At 34.6% G+C, this 7,563-nt stretch overlaps 1 pseudogene; it reads right to left on the bottom strand.

Annotated features, from left to right (window-relative positions):
- Positions 1–4,563: 4,563 nt before the first annotated feature.
- LOC112485402 lies at positions 4,564–5,510 on the bottom strand (annotated as a pseudogene).
- Positions 5,511–7,563: the final 2,053 nt, after the last annotated feature.

The raw sequence follows: 7,563 nt of genomic DNA, 5'->3' as shown, positions 1-7,563 counted from the left end.
CCCATGCAAAATAAATAGCATTCTTTCATTCATGGCGCTTAAGTCTAACGGAGAAGATAAGACACTAAACAAGCAAACACTCTGAGAAGCATATAATTACATGTAGAACAAAATGCCGTATATATGAATAAACATGTAATTATAAATAGTATATACTTTATGGGAAGAAGAGTGATGGAATCAGGGAGAGCTTTGACATTAATATACTACTTTTGTCCTATTTCTGTAAGTTCATTATATACATATATATGTACTATATACATACATATATATAGACAATATACATAAACTTATAAGTTTAATATATATACAGTTTTTTGTATATGTACACATAGAGGGATAATATACATATACTTATAAACTGATATGTATATTACTTACATATAATCTGATGCGCATATGTATAAAGTTCATGAAACATTATATGAACATTTTACTTATCTCTAACTTAACTTTTTTTAAAGCAATTATATTCCCTCAGATATATTTTTGAAGGTAATTTTTATTTTGTTTTTTAAATAATTCTTTTATTTTTCAATTACAGTTGTCATACAATATTACATTAGTTTCAGGTGTACAACATGGTGATCAGAAATTTATATAACTTATGAAGTGATAAATCTAGTACCCATCTAACACCATACATTATTACAATGTCATTGACTATATTCCTTATGCTATACTTTATATCGCATGACTATTATGCAATTACCAATTTGTACTTCTTAATCCCTTCCCCTTTTCACCCATCCTCCAACTCCCCTCCCATTTGGTAACCATCGAACTGTTCTCTGTATCTATGAGTTTGTTACTATTTTGTTTATTTTGGTCTTTGGATTCCACATGTAAATAAAATCACATAGCATTTGTCTTTCTCTGTCTGAATTACTCCATTCAACACAAGACCTTCTAGGTCCATCCATGTTGTTGCAGATGGCAAAATTTCATTCTTTTTTTTTTATGGTTGAGTAATATTTCTAACAACTTTTTAGTAGATTTTATTTTTAGAGAAGTTTTAAGTTCCCAGCAATATTGAGAAGGAGGTGCAGAGATTTCCCATTTACCCCTGATTCCACACATGCATAGCCTCCCCATTATTAGCATCCCCCAGAGTGGTGCATTTGTTACAACTGATGAACCCACATAATCACACAAAGCTCATAGTTTACATTAGGGTTCACTTTTGGTGTGGTGCATTCCATGGGTTTGGATAAATGTGTAATGATATATATCCATCATTATAATATCATACAGAGTATTTTCACTGCCCTAAAAATCCTCTATGCTCTATCTACTCATTCCTCCCTCACTCACTCCTGGAAACACTAATCTTTTTATTGTACTGTGTCTCTGTAGTTTTGCCTTTTCCAGAAGGTCATATAGATGGAATCAGACAGTATGTAGCCTTTTCACAGGCTTCTTTGACTTAGTAGTATGCATTTAAATTTCCTCGATGTATTTTCATGGCTCGATAGCTCATTTATTTTATTTTTTGACTATTTTTATTTTTTGAATTTTTATGAGTTTATTTTTTGAATTTTTATGAGTTTATTTTTTGAATTTTTATGAGTTTATTTGAGCCAAATTGACAATATATGTCAGGGAGCAAGCTCTCTTTCATTTCTTTTTAGCACTGAATAATATAGTTCATTGTCTGAATTACCACAGTTAATTAATTAATTCAGCTACTGAAGCACATATTGGTTGCTTCCAAGTTTTGACAATTATGTATAAAGCTGTTTATATGCTTATATATATCCTTGTGCTGATTTTTGTGTGGATTTGAGTTTTTAACTCCTCTGGGTAAATACAAAGTAATGCAATTGCTGGATTCTATAAGAGTATGTTTTGTTTCATAAGAAACTGCCTAACTGCCTTTCAAAGTGGCTGTATTATTTTTTTATTATTATTATTTTTATGATGACATTGGTTAACTAAATCCAATAAGTTTCAGCTGTACACTTTAACAGTAAGGCGCATATATATATATAGAGAGAGAGACAGATATAGATATATATATATATATTTACACTGTGTTCATCTCCCATAGTTAGATTTCTTCCTGTCACTACATATTTAACCCCTTTTACCTCATCTGCCTCCCTGTTTCTCCCCTAATCCCTACCCTCTGGTAACCACTAGTCTACAGTCCATGTCCATGAATTTCTGTTTGTTTGCCCCGTTCATTTGTTGCTTTTAGGTTTATATCCCTCATATAAGTGATATCATGTCATTTTCAACTTTTTCTGTCTGGCTTATTTCGCTTAGCATCATTATCTCGAGGTCCATCCGTGTTGTCACAAATGGCAGCATTTCATCTCTTCTTATGGCTGAGTAATATTCCATTGTATATATGTACCACAGCTTCTTTAGCCAATCATCTATCATAGGACACTTTGGTTGCTTCCATGTCCTGGCCACTGTGAATAACGCTTCTATGGACATCAGTGTGCAAATACCTTTTTGGATATGAGTTTTCAAGTCTTTGGGGTAAATATCCAATAGAGGGATTGCTGGATCATATGGTAGATCAATTCTTAATTTTTTTGAGGAAACTCCATACTGTTTGCCATAGTGGCTGTACCAATTTGCAGTCCCACCAGCAGTATATGAGGGTTCCTTTTTCTCCACATCCTCTCCAGCATTTGTTATTACTTGTCCTGTTGATTATTGGCTGTACTATTTTGCATTTCTATCAGCAATGAATGAGAATTCTTTCTACTATACCTCCTCTCCAGCATTTGCTGTTATCAGTGTTCTGGATTTGGGCCATTCTAGTGGGTGTGCAGTGTTATATTTCATTGTTGTTTTAACTTGCATTTCCCAGATAACATAAAATGTGGAGAATAATTTCACTTTAAATATCAATTTTGTTGCAATTTGTAAAGGACTATATCTAAGCAGAGGAGGGCTCTTCATGGCTGGCTTCATGGGCACGTGGCCTGTGCAGTCACTCGGCATCCTGAGCTGTCACACAGAGTCCTGCGCTGGGTTTGATGCCTTGCTTTTGCCAACTTGAAGTTATTATAAACTTCTAACAATGGGGCTCCATGGTTTTCTTTTTATACTGGGCCAGCCCTGATTCTTTACACTTAAATGATTCCGGTTAGGTTTTGGCAGTTCGTAAGGATAACTTAGAGAAACGAAAGATCCAGTTCCTTTTCTACAAAAGAAAAACCATTCCCTATGAGGAGAGACAATTCCTGGCTGTGGTCTTTTCACTTGGTTTTGAAGGATATGTCCCATACGCTTAAATATCTCTGCTATGCCATTAAAAAAAAAAAAAAAAGATGTGTTCATATTTCATGTCGAACCACAGGAGTCCTAGATACTAGATTTCAGATACCACATGGAAAAAGCATACTTCACTCTTCCCACATATAACTCTAAAGTTAGGAAATATAATTTTAAATGTATTGTAAAAGTGTCCCAACTCATTTAGCTGGGAAGGATATATTTAAAGATAAACCAATAAACAGAGTATTGATAATTCGAAGAAATTCTCTTTAAACTCAGTAAAATATTTTCCCTTTTAAAAGACATCTGCATAATTGCTCTCACTCCTCTGAATGATTCTTAGTGTACTAACATACCAAAATTTAAAAAGCTAGTTTGGATTATTTTAGAAACTGGCGAGGACCAGTCAAGTCAACCTCTAATTTTAGCTTCAATGGTAACCTATATATAAGTTGGCTGCTTGGCTGTATACATGAAGGAAGAAGCATGAAATGTGTCCTGGGCTGAGTATCTGAAGACTAAGAGTCAAGCCTTACTTTAAAATTAAATGTTATTTTTATTTCAGAGAATTAAAATATGTTTTTATTATTTTTTCTTATACTCTGGTCTGCTTCCTTTGTTAAAATTGTCATATGAAGGTGTTGCTTCTGAATAATGTAGTCAATCAAGATAAAAACTGAGTTCAATAAAGATGCCCATATAATGACATTTATTATCATTGAAAAATGAATAAAACAAATAAAAATATTCAGTAATAAAACTATACCCAGAATGTTTGGCACCAATTTTAAGTGTGAAAACAAAATATTTGTATATAAAAAGTTTTAAAAATTAAAATGAAAAATCACACACATAAGGACTATTTCTATTTCAAAATTATAGGTTCACATTTAAGAATGTATTATCAGGTACAAAATCATTGTTTTAAATTATATTATAAAAATAGACTAATTCTATCTGTCTCTTGAATTTATTTCTCTGTCCATTTATGGGTGTGTGAATTACACGGGGTTTGCATGAATGAGATGTGTGTGGACATATACTTAAATATACACGTGACTGTAGCTGCCTATACAGGAGTATGGATGATTATATAAACAAATGAAATGCAATAAAAATAAACAAGAATTATAGGTTTGCGGTTGATTCCTCTTAAACTACTTTTACCTGAGGTCTCATATTTGTCAAGACATTTGCTTTATAGATTTAATAAAGAATTGGGGGGAAGTAATTCAGAAATTTATAAAATTGTTGGCCTAGCAATTCAATATTGTCCCTAGACAGATCTGAGATGTATGAAACTGTCTTACTGTTGCTTCTATGTAATTAAAATATGAATCCTATGGAAGACTTTGCCTTCTCCACAGCGTTTTTAAAGGCACTCTTGACCTCTTTGTTCCCCAGGCTGTAGACCAGTGGATTTAGCATGGGGATGGCCATGGTGCAGAACACAGAGGCCACTTTGTCTGTGTCCATGAAATGGTTGGAGTTGGGCTGTAAGTATATGAAGATGCCCATCCCGTAAAATATGGAGACTGTAGGGAGGTGGGAAATCAGGGGGAAAAGCCTTCCGGTGTCATTCAGATGAGTTCATCTTCAGAATGGTGATAACTATAAACAAGTAGGAGATCAAGATGACCAGGTTAGCAAATAGGACATCCAAGCCCACCAAAACAAATAAAACCATCACACTTCTGTAGTTGTCTGAGCATGAGAAAACCAGGAGAGAAAACCCACCGCAGAAAAAGTGATCAGTCACATTGGATCTACAGAAAAAAAAAAAAAAGAAGCTTAACATGTTCCAGACATGCATGAAGTTGTCCAAGAAACTAAGAACATAGGAGTCTATGACCAGACACCACACTCCCTCTCACTGTCATGTTGATGGTGTAACGTCATGATTTACACACTGCTGCACGGCAGTCATAGGCTATTAAGGCCAAAAGAAAAGTTTCTACGGTAAGAAAGACTGAAAAATGAATATATGAACAGCACATGCATTGTAGGAAATAACCTTGTTTTTATTTATAAGGAATCGGCTATCACTTTGGGAGCGACAGCTGTGGAGTAACCTAAATCCACAAAGCAGAGATCACTGAGGAAGGAGCACATGTGGATGTGGAGGTGAGAGTCCAGCAAGACCAATGTGATCCCCAAGTTCCCGACCAGAGTGACAAAGTGGACGAGGGTGAACGTAAAGAGTAGGAGCCATAGTTCTGGGTCATCCATTATTATCACAGAATGAATTCCGTCACCCGTGTACTCTTTTCCATTAGGGTCATTTGTGAATTACATGACTGCCCTATAGCAATGAGAAAAGAGGATCTAGGTAGTAACTGTGCTTAGAGCCATCATTATGTCCAATGTATGCCTTCTATCAGAATTCTCTGACTCTAACATGGGCATAACAACAAGATGTAATTCTTTGATATTGTTAGAAACTTTGAGTGTTCTAGCTAAAAGGATTTTGGAGATAACATAACACAATCTTCTATCTTCATATATGATTGAACTCAAGTGCAGAGAAGAAAAGTGACTTATATGAGATCACAGGATTAGTTACTGACTGGGATATGTTAGCCTCCCAATTCAGATTTTTAAATACTGACACAAAATATTCATATGCAATAAAATAGGTTAGTGAAATAAATTTAATTTATTTCACTTCAATTACCATTTTGCTATTAATCTATTGTATCGAGAGCAGTATTATATGCTGGCAAAACATAGTTTAATATATCATGCTCTAGCCTTTGATAGTTTCACAGGATAATAAGATACATAGAATGTGTAATTACCACACAGGGGGATAATATAGAAATCATGTAAAAAAGAGTAAAGACATCTCGAGAATAAAAGTTAAAAGCATGAGTCCAGGCTAGGGAAGTCAGGGTGTAAATTCTAGCTCCACCATAAACTAGATAACTAACTTTGGGTATTCCTTAATATCATTTGGCTGTCAATTTTTCCTTGAACTCATTATCAAACTGGATTGATAATGCAAACTGACATTGTAAGTTTTTACACATTAGAACTAAGACAGTTATTGGTCTGTGTATGGATTAAAGGGATGAGTGTTGTAATAGAAGGAATTCTAGGATCCTATACCCTCACTATTTTCATTTGCATCTATCCCCAATTCCTTCCACTTTCATATTCCTTCTATATCCTCTTCCAATTTTTCACACAGCATCCTTCTTCTACTTAGTGGCCAACCCAGCTATGCCAAGTAAGAATCCATTTGTTTTCTGAGTCATCTTACGTATTGACTAAGGTCTCTGAGCCTCAATTTCCCCATCTGTAAAGTGGAGATAACAATGTTGCACTTAACATTCAATAAATGTAGATATTCTTATCGTTTGAAGATAGTGACAGGCTCTATCTAGGGATCCAAAGTGTAGGCGAGGTTAAGGAGGGCTTCCACATGCAAATGAAACCCGGGATCCTGTGATCTCACCCATTTCATTTTCCTTTGCATTAATTTCATTAATCTATGCAAAAGATGGTGATGGCTTGGACCAGGGTGGTAGTGAGAGAAGTAATGAGACACTATCCAATTCTGGATATATTTCAAAAGTAGAGCTAGCTGGATTTTCCGATATAGTGAATATGGAGCATTAGAGAAAGATGGAACAATGTTGATTCCATTTCTTGTATAGTGATACAAGGGATGGTATAAAAGAAGCAAATGTTTGGGCAAGAACAAGAGAGACCATCGCAGGTTAGTCATGCTGAGTTTGAGATTCCCTTTGGTCATCCAAGTAGAAGGGTTATATAAGCAGTTGGACTGGCTGCATCAGGTTACATTAACTCACTCTGTGAGATGAGTGTGGTTGATAGGATTAATCTGCTACAGATCGCTTATCCTCACTTACTTCTGTGAAATGAAATTGATAATGATAATTCCCACTTAATCATATTATAATAATAGCTAATGTATACTGAGCTTTACTGTGAGCTAGGCATTAGGCTGAAAGAATTATGAATTAATTCTTTCTAATTAAGAATTTTCACAAGGCTTCTACAAGCCTTGTGAAAAACATGCTATTATGATTTCTGCTTTGTAGATGAGAATTCTAAGACTAAGAGAGATTTTAGCAATTTCTCCAGTGTTGCATCACCAGTAAATGATAAAACAATATTTAAAACTTAGAAGTCTGATTTCAGAAACCACAGCCTAAACTACCATGATAAATAACCTCTCAATTAAGTAATAGCAAGTACTTGATATATCAAAGTGATTCCTATTATTTTGTCTAAGTACTGCTTTTGTGCATTCACACCACTCTGTGCTGGTCTACATGTGAGTCTTTCTTGTGTCAGAAT

This window comes from Pteropus alecto, unplaced genomic scaffold, assembly GCF_000325575.1.
Source record: "Pteropus alecto unplaced genomic scaffold, ASM32557v1 scaffold668, whole genome shotgun sequence".
Lineage (NCBI taxonomy): Eukaryota > Metazoa > Chordata > Mammalia > Chiroptera > Pteropodidae > Pteropus > Pteropus alecto.
The sequence above is the reverse complement of the archived record's forward strand: the minus strand, read 5'-3'. Positions and strand labels throughout refer to the sequence as shown.